The following is a 14,773-nucleotide window of genomic DNA, read 5'->3' as shown; positions in this document are numbered from 1 at the left end:
TTAAGTGTGTAATCATATACAAATATCCAGAATACCCAGTGTCAATAGTTGGTATTTTGTCGGTTCTCTAGAAGTTTAGAAACATATTTCATTTAGATTTCCTTTTCCTTTATAGGGAATCTGAAAGTGTTAGTCACTCAGTCGTGTTTAACTCTTTGTGACATCACGGACTATAGCCCCCAGACTCCTCTGTCCATGGAATTCTCCAGACGAGAACACTGGAGAGGGCTGCCATTCCCTCCCCCAGTGGATCTGCCTGACCCAGGGATCCAACCAGGTCTTCTGCATTGCAGACAGATTCTTTACCATCTGAACCACCAGGGAAGTGCCCCTTTATCAGGGGAAAACTGTAAAATGTATATCTGTATGAGTTTACATACTGAGACTAAAGTCAAGTCACTGTTTTTCTTCTTCAGCAATATGAATCACTTTTTTACTAGTTCGTCTCTCTTTACTCATTCAGTCAGTCACTCAGTCAGTTCAGTTGCTCAGTCGTGTCCGACTCTTTGCGACCCCATGAATCGCAGCACGCCAGGCCTCCCTGTCCATCACCAACTCCCGGAGTTCACTCAGACTCACGTCCATCGAGTCAGTGTTGCCATCCAGCCATCTCATCCTCTGTCATCCCCTTTTCCTCCTGCCCCCAATCCCTCCCAGCATCAGAGTCTTTTCCAATGAGTCAACTCTTCAAATGAGGTGGCCAAAGTACTGGAGTTTCAGCTTCAGCTTCATTCCCTCCAAAGAAATCCCAGGGCTGATCTTCAGAATGGATTGATTGGATCTCCTTGCAGTCCAAGGGACTCTCAACAGTCTTCTCCAACACCACAGTTCAAATGCATCAATTCTTCCGCACTCAGCTTTCTTCACAGTCCAACTCTCACATCCATACATGACCACAGGAAAAACCATAGCCTTGACTAGACGGACCTTAGTCAGCAAAGTAATGTCTCTGCTTTTGAATGTACTATCTAGGTTGGTCATCACTTTTCTTCCAAGGAGTAAGCGTCTTTTAATTTCATGGCTGCAGTCACCATCTGCAGTGATTTTGGAGCCCCAAAAAATGAAGTCTGACACTGTTTCCACTGTTTCCCCATCTATTTCCCATGAAGTGTTGGGACCAGATGCCATGATCTTCGTTTTCTGAATGTTGAGCTTTAAGCCAACTTTTTCACTCTCCACTTTCACTTTCATCAAGAGGCCTTTTAGTTCCTCTTCACTTTCTGCCATAAGAGTGGTGTCATCTGCATATCTGAGGTTATTGATATTTCTCCCGGCAATCTTGATTCCCGCTTGTGCTTCTTCCAGTCCAGCGTTTCTCATGATGTACTCTGCATATATGTTAAATTAAGGGAAATACTGGTTGAGGAACTTGCATGAGTCTACACCAGTAAGGGCAGAGCTGGTCTTGAATCTGGCAGTCAGACAGAAGTCTGTGCTCCATTTGGGGCAATGTCAGCCAGCAGTGTGGCTCCAGGCCCCCAGTCCCCTGACAGCTTCCTGTCTTCAGACACAGTGAGGCCCAGTACCATACTGTGTTTCTTGTTCATTTCACACACACACACACACAAAAAAAAAAACTTGCTGGACATCTGTGGGCTTAGCAAATGCTACTAGATATTTCTGTGGGGAAGGGAGTATATGAAGAAGAGACCATATCGCGAGCTGCATAATCTTGTCTCAAAGCAGTGAGTCATATTTGGATTAGTGCTGGTTTTTCTCTGGACCATGTCACTGTTTCTGAGCCCTGGTGGCGGGGGGAGGGGCACAGTCTGTGAAGAAGGAAAGACTTCCTCGGAGTGTCTGGAGCTGGGGAAGGGGAGTAAAGGGGAAAGGAGTCCAGGCCGTCACGTGCTTCCAGTGAGCGGTGCCTGGGGTCCCCGTCACCTGAGCCGTGTGCAGGCAGGCTCCAGCAGCTGCTGTGAGGGAGGGGTGTGCCCATAAGTCATCAGATCATCGTCTACCAGCTTCCCTAACAGGGTAAGTCAAGAACAAGGCGGTTGTGTTGGGGGAAGACGGGAGATGTAGAAGCAAGTGATTTGTACCTCGAGGAACGCCTCTGGATATTTACAGGAAAGCTGAATGCTTTTGTTGTTTATTCACCTGATGCATTTATCCACAAGAATACATCTCATTATATATAATAATAAAGGTTGAGTTTATCGAATCCTTAAATGATGAGCCAGAGTGGCACATTCAGGCATTTCAACAAGGTACCATTCTTATCAGGGGCCTCCCTCGTGGCTTAGACAGTAAAGAGCCTTCCTGCAACGCAGGAGACATAGATTTGATCCCTAAGTTGGGAATATCCCCTGCAGAGGGAAATGACAACCCACTTCAGTATTTTTGCCTGGAGAACTCCAGACGGAGGAGCTTGGCAGGCTACATCCGTGGGATCACAGTCACACGCCACCGAGAGACTAGCGCTTTTACTTTCTCACGTCACCATTCTTACTGTCCTTTTCTGGATAAGGAATCCCAAGCTCAGGAAGATTAAACATGATTTGCTCAGCAACACATAGCCAGTAACTGGTCCATTCACCATGCTTATTCTTAGCCCTCGTGCTGTGCTGTCATCTTCAAAGCTGGATCTCTTAAAATAATTCTATTTGCTGTAAAAATTGACCCTAAAATGTGCAAATTCTGAAACTGAATGAAACGACGTTCCTTCTTCATTCAGTAGCGTGAGCAGGTGCTCGGAGCTGACAGCCCTTGCTTCCACATAGTGGCTTAGGTACCGAGATCCTAGCGTCTCATGCTGTTTGTCGTCCTCTGAACCCACATGGCGGGAGGATGAGAGCAGATGGAGAAAGTATATCTGCTTCTTAAAAGCCTCGCCCCAGAGGCCCATATGCCTCGAGCCACATGGCCATGTCCAGCTGCTAGGGGACAGGCCCTGGGGAAACGCGATGCTGGCCGAACATCCCTTAGCATCAATTTACTGCAGTGGAAGTGGGTGGACAGCCGGCCGGCTCCCACAGGAGTGACTTCAAATATCTTCCATTATAATGAGTTAAAGCATTTGAGAGGTTTTGTTTTTGTTTTTAAAGCAGAGGCTGAAAATACTGGCAATTTCTCTTCTTTTGTTATTTTTGTATTTCTTTTTAAATTTTGTTTATTTTTTAACTGAAGGATAATTGCTTTGCAGAATTTTGTTGTTTCCTGTCGAACATCAACACGAATCAGTCATGGGTATACATATGTCCCTTCCCTCTTGGTATTTCTTATGTAAGAATCATACATAGCCAGTGTGATCTAGGTACCTGTTTATCTCACCTCTAAAGCCTGGAATAAAAATTGGTTTCGGTTTGTTCCTCAGTTTTAAGTTTTATTGGCCTCTTCTGACTCTTAGGTTCCTCTGCCCCATTTTACATATACCAATGATGAAGTTGAGCCATTTATTTGCCGTTTTTTAAATTTTATTTTTTATTGAAGTATAGTTGATTTCAGTTCAGTTCAGTTCAGTCGCTCAGTCGTGTCCGACTCTTTGCGACCCCATGAATCACAGCCTCCCTGTTCATCACCATCTCCCAGAGTTCGCTCAGACTCGCGTGCTGCGATTCATGGGGTTGCAAAGAGTTGGACATGACTGAGCGACTGAACTGAAATCAACTATACTTCAATAAAAAATAAAATTAAAAAAAAGGCAAATAAATGGCTCAACTTCATCATTGGTATATGTAAAATGGGGCAGAGGAACCTAAGAGTCAGAAGAGGCCAATAAAACTTAAAACTGAGGAACAAACAGAAACCAATTTTTATTCCAGGCTTTGGAGGTGAGATAAACAGGTACCTAGATCACACTGGCTATGTATGATTCTTACATAAGAAATACCAAGAGGGAAGGGACATATGTTGATTTAGAATGTTGTATTAGTTTCAGGTACAAAGATTTAAATAAATACATATATGTACATTTATACATATGTATCTTCCATATACCTGAATACATACACATACACACATAAATATGTGTAGATAATTTTCAGATTCTTTTCCATTATAAGTTATTACAAAATATTGAGTATAGTTCCCTGTGCTCTACAGGAGGTCCTTGTTGGTTATCTATCTTATGTATAACCGTGTGTCTATGTTTATCCCATTTCTTTGCTTTTTAAAACAAAACTGGCATGTGCCAGCATGCCTGAGTTTAGCATCGTTTGGTGAAGATGTCACGGGGAGCAGGGCTGGAGGAAAGGAGATGGTGGGAAGTGGTCAGACCACTAGACACGCAGGATTTTGCCACTTTTTCCTCCTTGATCTTCTCTCTTTCCCCTCTGCTTGCCCACTATTTCTCTGGGAATCTGTCATATTGCTCAACAACAAGGATGTGCATATATCCCTCTTCTAAGCTGCTTCATCAACATCTATTTATTTAATATTTAAAGTAGGCCTGTGAGGGGGGCTCTGATAGCATCTTTCCTGTTTATCATTGCCAACACTGCAGGACGTAGAGTGAGTGAATGGTGATGGCCTGGCTCAGATGTGAACTGCAACTGCTCAGCTGCAGTCTGCCCTCGTGGCTATGAAAGCATTCTCCCTCTCAACAGGGACTTTCTCACAAAGGAGGATTCTGGTGCCAGCTCTCAAGGTTCAAATCTATTTTGTTAAATGTATTTCTGAAGTTCATCTGAGCGTTAATCCAGCTCTTAAGTACTCACTGTGGTTATAATTGTAAGCACCACAAAGTACTTCCTACACTTTAACCAGAAAGGAAACTGTTATGTGAGCCATCATTGGATGCTATTACAATTGATCCTTACGTGCTCTGTGTTAGTTCTTAAGAGTGAAAATTGCTTTTAGTTGCTTTAACTGTAGGAGATTTATTTGTAATTTCCCTAGTATTCTTTTGCAGATCAGAATAAAGATTTTGCTGGATGGGCTTAGTTTGCACTCCTCTGTTTATACTCTTGTAGCCAAACCTCAGCATACTCAGCAACCTGTTTTCTTCAGACCTTTTTCACAGGTTGTCACACAAGGCCCAGAAGTAAGTCCAGACATCACCGAGGTCTTTATCGCAGCTACTTTCTGCAAAGAACCCAGCTTTTACTCTTTTTTTTTTTTTAACTGAAAATCCTTTTTTTTTTTTTTTGGTGCTCAGTGGCCTGTTCAAATATTGAACATCCAAGGAAAGTTCATATATTTACATAACCTAATAGGAGGAAAAAACTATTATGTGTTGTGACTGTCTCTCCAAGATGTCTCCAGTGAGTCCTAAGATCATGTAGTGTGGTGAGAAGGAATACCTTCACGTTGTACAGTTAGGGTTTCCTTTTAAATTTTTAAATGATATTATATGTTTCTTTATAATTTTGACACAATGAAAATAGAAGGGTGAAGAAGAATGGGATTATTTTCTAGTCAATCTGTGCTGGATTTTGTGCTCTCTATAAAGTTTACACAATTCAGTACTTAGAAATAATTCCTTTAAGGATTGCAGTTTACATGTCCTTTTTGAACATTAGCTTATTATAGGGGATTTCATTCGATGTAGATATTATTGATACAACTGGGCTTTGATGCCTCAAAACAAGAGAATATATGTATTCACACTCAAAGAACATAAAGCAAAAATAAGCTGCAGAACAATGCCATTGTAATTTATTTGGGCTTGAAAAGATTTTTTGTTCCTTAAAATTATTGTCCTTTGGATGTTTCTCTTTCCTTTAAATGCAAAAACCTAATTCTGTTTCTTTTCTTTTGTGTGAGTAAAGACACATGAAGCCACTGTTATCATAAATAGTTCATTTTTCATGCTGATAAACTGTGCTGCAGTGATGTTCTTAGTTAGAGGACAGCTTGACAAAAGACACTGGATGTTCCCGCTTCTCAGATGGCATGACATTATTATAGTGAATATTTCCATCTACCATCTATGCTTTCCCAGTACCTTAATGCTGTGTTTAGATGAATTTGGGGGCTGTTTATCATTTTCTTATATCTCCAGTTCTGTACCCACTATTTATATCCATTTTTCCTGCCCCTTCAAATAGTTGGTCATGAGTGTAATCTCATGTTTGCTGATAAAACACATTTTTTCACTGAAGTGTAGTTGATTTACAGTGTTGGATTAGATTCTGTTGTACAGCAAAGTGATTCAGTTATACATAAGGGCATTCTTTTTTTAAATTCTTTTCCATTATGGTTTATCTCAGGGTATTGGATGTAGTTCCCTGTGCTGTACTCTAGGTGCTGTTGTTTGGCTATCCCATGTATAACACTTTGCATCTGCTAATCCCCAGACTTCCAGGCCATTCCTCTCCTACCTTCTCCTCCTTGGCAATCCCAAGTCTGTTCTCTATATCTGTATGTCTGTTTCTGTTTCATAGACAAGTTTATTCGTCTCATATTTTAGGTTCCACATGTTAGTGATTTCGTATGGAAAAGTCTTCCTCCTTCTGACTCACTTAGCTTAGTTGATGACCTCTAGGTCCGTCCGTGTTGCTGCCAGTGGGAGTATTTCATTGTGTATTTGAACCACAGCTTCTTTCTCTATTCATCCGTTAATGAACATTTTTAAGTTGTCTCCATGTCCTATTTTGTAAATAGTGCTGCAATAAACACTGAGGTATGTGTGTCCTTTTGAATTACTATTTTGTCTGGATATATATACCCAATCGTGGGATTGCTGGATTTTATGGCAATTCTATTTTTAGTTTTAAAACAAACATTTGACATTTTTATCATGTACATAATAAGACCTGGTTGATGTCCAGAAGATTAGGCTTGTTTATACTAGATGGTTCTTGGTCTCAACATACACAAAGGAGGTTGGATATCATCACAGACCTAATTCGTCCACATACTCTAGAAGGTGGTTACAGCCCAATGTATTAAACTGTCGTGTGATACCCCAGAGATGGGTTGACATTCTCCATCCAGTGAGTTGACTTGAAATCTGAGATATGTCATTTTATGCTGATTCCAGACGTTGTTGCTATTTTCAGAGCATAATCATTTCCTATCTGTGGAATGAATGAATTGAGAACTATTTTAATGCCAAACCACTGATCTCCAAGAAGATTTGAAATTCTGTCACTTGCTTTCTGGAATTTGGAAGTGTGCTTTCTGGGACAGATACAGAAATGTTCCACGTTTCTCTAACTCTTCCCTTGAAATGCATCGAGTGGCAAAAGAAAGCCTATCTTCAACCGGATGGAGGCCAGAGCCCAAAACATCAATGAAGAAGGAAGATTGTTTGAAGTCTTGAGTTTTAGCTTAAAAATTCATGAGACTTTAGCCTTTCCCTGACTATATACTCATGTTTCTTTTACTATAAAAATTCCCCAAAGCTTCTAGAAAATGTAGAATAATATTCTCTAAGTTCCATATTGTTCATTATGCTCAAATAGCATCTGAAACACTGCTTCCATCCCCCTTCAGGATCATTAGCCAGAACCTGAAGGCCAGCTGTCCACATCTGGGGGCTTAAACAGCAGAGTTTTCTTTCAGTGCAGTCCATGACCGTGGAGTAAAGGACAGCTAACTGGATGGCAGAGATGATAAGCTGAGGGTCTTATCCAGCACCAAAATCCAACTGTCTGAGCTAACTCTGATTCACTCTGAGTGCAGGTTAGCCTGTAGCTTGAAGAATGAAAGATCTTTTCCAGGGATCTTCCCAAGAAAAGACTTCTCTTTCCTCTCCTGGCTCTCAGGAAGTCTCAAAAACTTTGATGCAAACCTCTTTTACTTGAGTTTTATGGATATGTACTATTGAACACTTAGCATTTCTATAAACTTGAAATTAAATATGCTAATAACCATCTTAGTTATGATATTGGTGATTGATAATCATTCCACTCAAGGTTTTTTTTTTTAATTTTTTTCTAAGTGTAAAAATACATTGAGTCAGATTATTTACAGAGATTGAGAAAAGACGAAAGCAAACCATTAGTGGTTTGTGTTACTTCATGGTTCACTTTTGTGTAGCTCTACCCTTCACATGTAATTCACTGACTCCCTAAAAAGCAGCTGCTCCCTGTGAGGGAGATTCATTTGCAGAGGTGTTACCCCTCTTGGCTATACAACACAGTTATGCAGCAAAAGAAGAGCTGGATTTGTGCAATTGTAGGAACGTATTCTTCTCTTTTACCTTTCATAGAACCGAATGAAATTAGGGTTAAGAAAAAATAGTGTTGATACTGATGATAAGAAACAGCCTTCAGAAAATATAATTCAACAAAATATAATTAAAGATGGTGTCTAATAGGGGAGGTGGAGGGGAGTGCTAGAGAGATCTTTAAAATTCTAGTGTGATGATCATTGTCTCAGAAACATTCCAGTGAGTGTTCTTAATGCAAAGTAATGTTGTATATTTGCATGAGAACTGGAAGAATGCTTAGAAGGGGCTACTGAGATTCCACAATTCCTGAATAGCCAAGGCTGCTTTGATAAATTGTGGAGAAATTCTTGTTTGCAAGATACCAAACATACCTAGAGTTTATATGGGGATAGATACAGGAAACATTGTTTAAATGTAATTTCTTAAGATATGAACACAGAAGAGGGGCCTGTTAAGTTTGTCAGGGAAAAGTATGGGTTTTAAAAAATGTATATTCTAATTAAACGAAAACTTTAAGATTAAAAATGGAGAGAGAATTACTTCCTAGAGCTTGGTCCTTGAGAAGGCAAGAGGGAGAGGCAGCTGTCCAGACAAGAGAGACACCCTTTGCCTTGTGGGAGGAGACGTAGGGGCAAAGGTGAGTGTGGAGGCTTAAACGCCTGTGACCTTCTCATTCATCATGCTTCACCCAGCTTCTAGTACATAACTGCCTGTATTCTGGTTCCATGCATAGATGGTCTTCAGATAACACACCGCCTGCCCGCAGGGTGCATAGCCCAGCCCCAGCATTACCATCAGCTCTGATGAGACCTCCTCAGGCCAATATGTCACTTAAGGCATGTAAGAGCCAGCTAAGTCAGAGTCCCACCAGCCATCTGTTTGGTTCTTTAAGTCTTATCATTAGAAAGCCATTCACCTTATTTTTCTGAATAATGACCTTTTCAAATAATACCTGGTCAGTTCGACACATCTTCAGTGGCCCTGCTTAATACTGAGTGTTTCAAGTAGTAACATAATCCAACATAAATGACAAGGTTTATTAAATTAACATTTAGCATCCATGGAGTCATAGAGTCACCAAAACCTTTCTAGGACAGGGAACTTAATTAATTATTATACTTGGACTTGCATTTCTTCTAATTCATGTGTAAAATAACAAAGATTACCTGTCTAAATGACAAGAATTTTCCTTCAAGGGTCATGTGAAATAAATAATGCTCAGAAGACATTAATTACAAAGGTTGGGTCTCAAGTATCTGTTATTGTGTTTATAAAGTCACCGTTTCTCCACAAGTACATGTGTGAAAAAGTACTGTTAAAAATCTTGACAATGACCCAACATAAAAAATGTGTTTTACCCAATTTTCTGGAAGAATCTTATATTCTCTACATTCAAACTTGCATGTCATATGCAGTTACTTACTTATGCAAACTTACTTTTAATATGCAGCTGTTTTCATGGACTTTCAGCAGAAGTTGTATGAAGTTTACCAGGTATGTGTGCTTGCTTTAGTGGGAGTGACAAGGCTAAAAGAGGACTGTTTACCTGTCAATGTTGGGTTGACTCTTCAAATTCCAATGATATAGCCCTTTTGTGTAAGGTTAAGTGTTGTATTAAGGTTAATTTGTGTTGTATTTTATCACCTGGCTTCTAATCAGAATACTGTGTCTCTAGGTTCCTTATAAAATGGCTTTCCTTTTAGCAACCATTTTTCAGGAATATGTGTGTGTGCTTAGCCATGTCTGACTCTTTGCACCCCCATGAACTGTAGCCCACGAGGCTCCTCCGTCCATGGAATTTTTCAGGAAAAAATACTGGAGTGGGCTGCCATTTCCTTCTCCATTTCAGGCATATATGGAAATGTTATTAGTTAGAACCCTTATTTGTGAGAAAATGCAAAGGGTTTGCAGTGCAATATTATTTCGAGTAAAATGCATAAATACCAAGTTATTATTAATATAACAGCTGTTTGTCTTTTAGATGTCAGACCCTGCCCTTGGTGCTTTACATCATTTCTGTTTATTCCAGAAAACTAAGCTATTTGCACTTTACACAAAGGGAAACTCGAGATTAACAACTTGCCGATTATTATCTAGTGGTAGTGTTAGCATTTCAGTGTAGGTCTGTGTAGTCTTAGGGGGCAAATGTGTGTGCATGTGTACATCTAAAGATAGGAGAAAAGGCAGTTTTTATGTGCGTGTATTGTTCTTCTTGGGGGACTTAACAAACATTTGACTAAATGGGTTCTAATTACCAATGACTGTTGTCTGTAGGTGTGAACTTACAGCATCTGTAGTAAATTACATTCCTTGGCCTGAGAAATCCTCCTTACAATTGGTAATTTTTTTGAAAATTATTTGGAAAACTTCTATAATTATTCTTAGGATTTGGATCATGAGATCATCTTTTAAATGAAGGAGAACTTTAGAGAAGTCTCTTCTGCAGAGTAATAGCTTTCTGAGTAATCTTGTAGGAGTAGTGTATGAATTTGTTTTTGCTGCTGTAACAGGTGACTATAAATATAGTTGCTTAAAACACAACAAAGTGTGTTATCTTGCAGTTCTGGAGGTCAGAAGTCCAAAGCGGGTCAAGATGTGGGTTGGGCTGTGTTTCTTCTTGGGGCTACAGGGGAGAATCCTCTTCTTTGCCTCCGAGTCTCTTGGGGCTTCTGTCACTCCTTCACCTTCAGCCCTCTTCCACCTTCAAAGCCATCATGTCACTCTTACTCGGACCTGAGTCTCTCTTCCTCTTGTAAGGACCTTCCAGTGTAACAGGCAGACACAGGAGGTCTTCCCAGGACCTTCCGGTGTATTGGGCAGACACAGGAGGTCTTCTCAGCACATTGGGTGTTCTGAAGGTTTGCAGGGCCTGAGAAAGCTCTGAAAGGGGCCCACCTTGGGCTGGTGGCTGTGAGGTTTCCTCCAGGCCCTGCAGGATGAGACGAGGCAGTCAAGGCAGAGGGGTACGGGGAGAGGAGATTTCAGCAAAAGAAATAGTATGGGTAAAGACGGGTGCTGGGAAAGCTGATACAGATTTTGAGAGGTGAAACGGCAGGACCCTGTAGTCTGGGGAGAAAGGGAGAGGATGGTATGAGAGCCTCCCTGAGAGCAGGTCGGGGGCAGGTCGGAAGGGGCCTCAGCACCACGCCTAGGGTCTTGGTTTCATCTTAAACACAGCAGGATGCCAAGGAAGGGTTCTAAACAAAGATTCAGAATGATCTGATCAGCAGATCAAAAGCTTGTCCTGTTGCTTTGGAGCAAGCGACCAGCAAGGGGGGAAAGGCAAGAGTAAATGCAAGAAAATGTTAGGATAAAGAGAAGTATTTGGATTTTAAATAAAGACTTGTTAACTATCTTCTCCTGTTCAGAAGGATTCAGATATATATGTCTTTCCATTGGCAATGACTCCCTTTTTAAAAAAAGTTCTTCATTAAGCACTATTTAACATACACAAAAAAATTAGAAGGCATATAAGCACTTGCTTTTATGCTGAGAGATGTATTTACAGTTTCTTTGGCCAGGTGTTTGTGTTTTATTTCTAATTGTGTAATGAACATAGTTTCCTTAAAAGGAGGCATTTGGGGCATCAACAAACTGGTTAGGGGGAGATCAGAGGAGTTAGAAAGTTCCTTCTCAGGTGGCACCAGGCATTCTGTAGCTGATGGTAAAGATTACGTGATTTAGGACTTGTTGGTGTGGGGGAGGCTTCTCATACAGCCCCCCAGTCTCATGAGACTCGCTGGTGGTGGGGACCCCTGGTGCCTCTCCACCGGCTTCCAAGGAGACACCTTGTCTTTAGTGCAGGTGTTGACTTTTCCCCTCCAGGAGTCTCACCTCCTTGGCTAACAGGTCAAGCCCCAATCCTACTCCCATTAATATACCTCTGGAGCCCCCTTTTTCCGCCCTGAGATTGTCAGAGGCATCCGTTGCGTTCTCTGTGTAGTTTTTGCATATCTTTTAATGTTTTATTACTCTAGTTTCCTTTCTGATGTAGTTTCTACTTCTTTTTGCTACATTATGACAAGGAAACAGACGTTGGGATATATATCCCTGTTGATGGAGGTTTGTGTGCATATGTGCTGAGTTGCATCAGTCGTGTCTGACTCTTCGCAACCTGATGGACTGTAACAGCCAGGCTCCTCTATTCATGGGATTTTCCAGGCAAGAATACTGGAATGGGTTGCCATGCCCTCCTCCAGGGGATCTTTCCAACCCAGGGGTTGTACCCATGCTTCTGGCATTGCAGGCACATTCTTTACCACTGAGCCACGCGGGAAGCCCCTGATGGAGGTTTGCTTATACCTTCAGAAGTAGTTGAGACAGACAGCCGTGCACGAATGTCCACATTCAAGGATGGAGAGCTGAAGGAAACTGCTGTGTGTGTGTTTCTCACATGCTGTCTATGGAAGGCTTGTCATTATAGTTTATGTCAAGTAAAACTTATTCTAATCTTTGTAAAATACTAATGAATTGACTAAGAAAATTTTTTTTCCACATTTCCCAAACATCTGCTAAAACCATATATCCCTCCAGCCCTAGAAAATAAAGTAAGCTTCTCTTTGGCAACTGTGTGGGTAGGACTCACCTGAAAGTGGACCCTGAGTCACAAGTCTGAGTGCAGACAGTTGACTTAGAGGTGATTCCAGGGCAGTGAGACAGGGGAAGGCAATCAGTATGAAGTGCGTGACTTAGTGGATGAGTGCCCTCGGCAAGGGGCTCCAGTCCACTGGGGTTCTATGGGAGACAGTGTAGAGGTGTTGCCCTGAGGGTGAGGAAGCTGGCCTTGATCCAGCAAGTCCCACTGCTCAGCAACTGGGCACTGCTTCTAGGGTCCTCAGCTGCCTGGAACTTGAAGCCTCTTGACAGCAGCCAGGGCTCCGTAGAGTCACAAGTCCTGCAGGGAGAAGCAGTCTTGCATCCAGAACAGGAACTGCCCAGGAGACTGGGCAGGGCCTGCACAGTATCTGCTCCTTTGGCCTCTGCCCAGCGTCTCCCCATCGAGTTGTAGGAAGGGCACCCGGCCCGTGGGTTCCCACAGCCCCCACACAGGCAGAAGAGGGCTGCTGTGCCAGCCACAGGCCCGGTGAGATCATGTCCGCTGGTCCTGGTTTGCCCAGGTGTGCAGGACCTGCTCAGGGAGGCCCCTCTCCCGCCTCCTCTCTCCGTGCCAGCCAGTCCCCACTGGGGCGAAGGCCGGACTGCTCTCTTGGCCTTCCATCGTTGTCCAGAACATTCTGTTACAGAGGAGGACCCTATCAGCCCCCTCCACGTGCTGCTGTGATGCACACTGTGGTCGATAAGGTCTGTGCCCACCCATCTCCAAATCTCTTTGGTTGGTTTTTCTCTACGCTCCTCATTTTGGCTGCCCATGGAACACATCTTATTAAAGAGATGCTCTTAACAGACACCATTACGTTGTCCAAAGTGGAAGCGCTTCATGCTTTGAGGGCAGCTGCTCTTGATTGGAGGGACCCAGTTGTCAAGGCAGTATGTCCAGGGTCACTCTGAAGAACATCCAAGGAAGCAAAGTAGCAGGTTGAGGGGTTCCCTGCTGGTCATGAAAGACTGGCAATGTATGTGCTGTTTTGTGTTAGAAAGTTCTGTTATAAACTTGTCCCTTTTCAGTTATTCTGGCCTCAAGTTTAAGTGCTTAAGTTGTGCCAACAGAGATGGCTCCGTCAGCACAAACATACGTTTCCCCAAGCAAAAGACCCAGGTAAGCACCCCAAATTCCAGGAGCAGCGAAACGCATGCCCTGTGCCCCACAGAGCCTCCAGGCTAGCCTTTTGAGTTCCATGGGCTTCTGTTCTTTGGAGTTTTCATGCCTTGTGATTTGAATAACTTTCTAAATGAAATTTCACAATGTCACATGGAATTGTTTTGAGGCAAGTTTAGTTTGGTTGTTTAACTTGTTACTGCTCTCCTTTTTATATTGGTATATGTATGTGGACTACATAATTTACCATCCAGACTGCAATGTCTTGGTGAGTGAAAAGGAAACATTATTAATAACATGTTACAGCAGTGGTCACAAACCAGGATCGTCCTGTGTAAGGACATGATCCTACTAGTGAGTAGTGAGTAGGACCCTGCTACATCTCACCTATTCACGTTCATTTTTAAGGTGAGAAGGGACGATAGGAAGAAACACAGTCATGGTCAAAACATAGTCAATTCCATAATCCAAAATAGAATAGTGTTAAAATATTATATCACTGGGGTAACAGTAATAACAGCATTTTGAAGATATTTTTGCTTGGTTCTTTGTGACGGTTTACCCCCAACTCTGAAAATGATCTGCTTTAAAAAAAAGAAAGAAAAGAAAGAAGGAAGTTCCTATCTTTCAAATAATGCTTGTTTCTTATCCAAGAAAACAAAAAACAAACATGATCCTAGTAAGATGGTTCTGTCACTGCTGTTTTTCCCATCTTCATGAAAAGGGCTTACAGGGCCACTTCAATTGAAAGGAAGCGGACTTAGTTGGAAGTGGCATTAAAGGGTTTGATGTTGCTGCTGGTGGTAGTTTTGCATGTAAATACTAACTGCTACTGAAGTCTGGGGCCTGTGTCCTCTTTCTTGTAAAACACAGCAAGCCCAGCAATGCCAGCAAATTTGAGGAGGGGGAACAGAAATGTGTGGGAAGCAGTGAGCTTGCTGTGTGAAAAATGTTCAGCAGGAGTTGGGCCGTTTACCTTTTCTATGCCTTACCATCTC

General features: G+C 42.0%; 1 protein-coding gene across 28 annotated transcripts in view; it reads left to right on the top strand.

Moving 5' to 3' along the window:
- The window catches only part of RIMS1 (regulating synaptic membrane exocytosis 1), a 600,054-nt gene that overhangs the window by 543,389 nt on the left and 41,892 nt on the right, over nucleotides 1–14,773 (top strand). The window lies entirely within an intron of this gene.

This window comes from Oryx dammah, unplaced genomic scaffold, assembly GCF_014754425.2.
Source record: "Oryx dammah isolate SB20612 unplaced genomic scaffold, SCBI_Odam_1.1 HiC_scaffold_19, whole genome shotgun sequence".
NCBI classification, from domain to species: Eukaryota; Metazoa; Chordata; class Mammalia; order Artiodactyla; family Bovidae; genus Oryx; species Oryx dammah.
The sequence above is the reverse complement of the archived record's forward strand: the minus strand, read 5'-3'. Positions and strand labels throughout refer to the sequence as shown.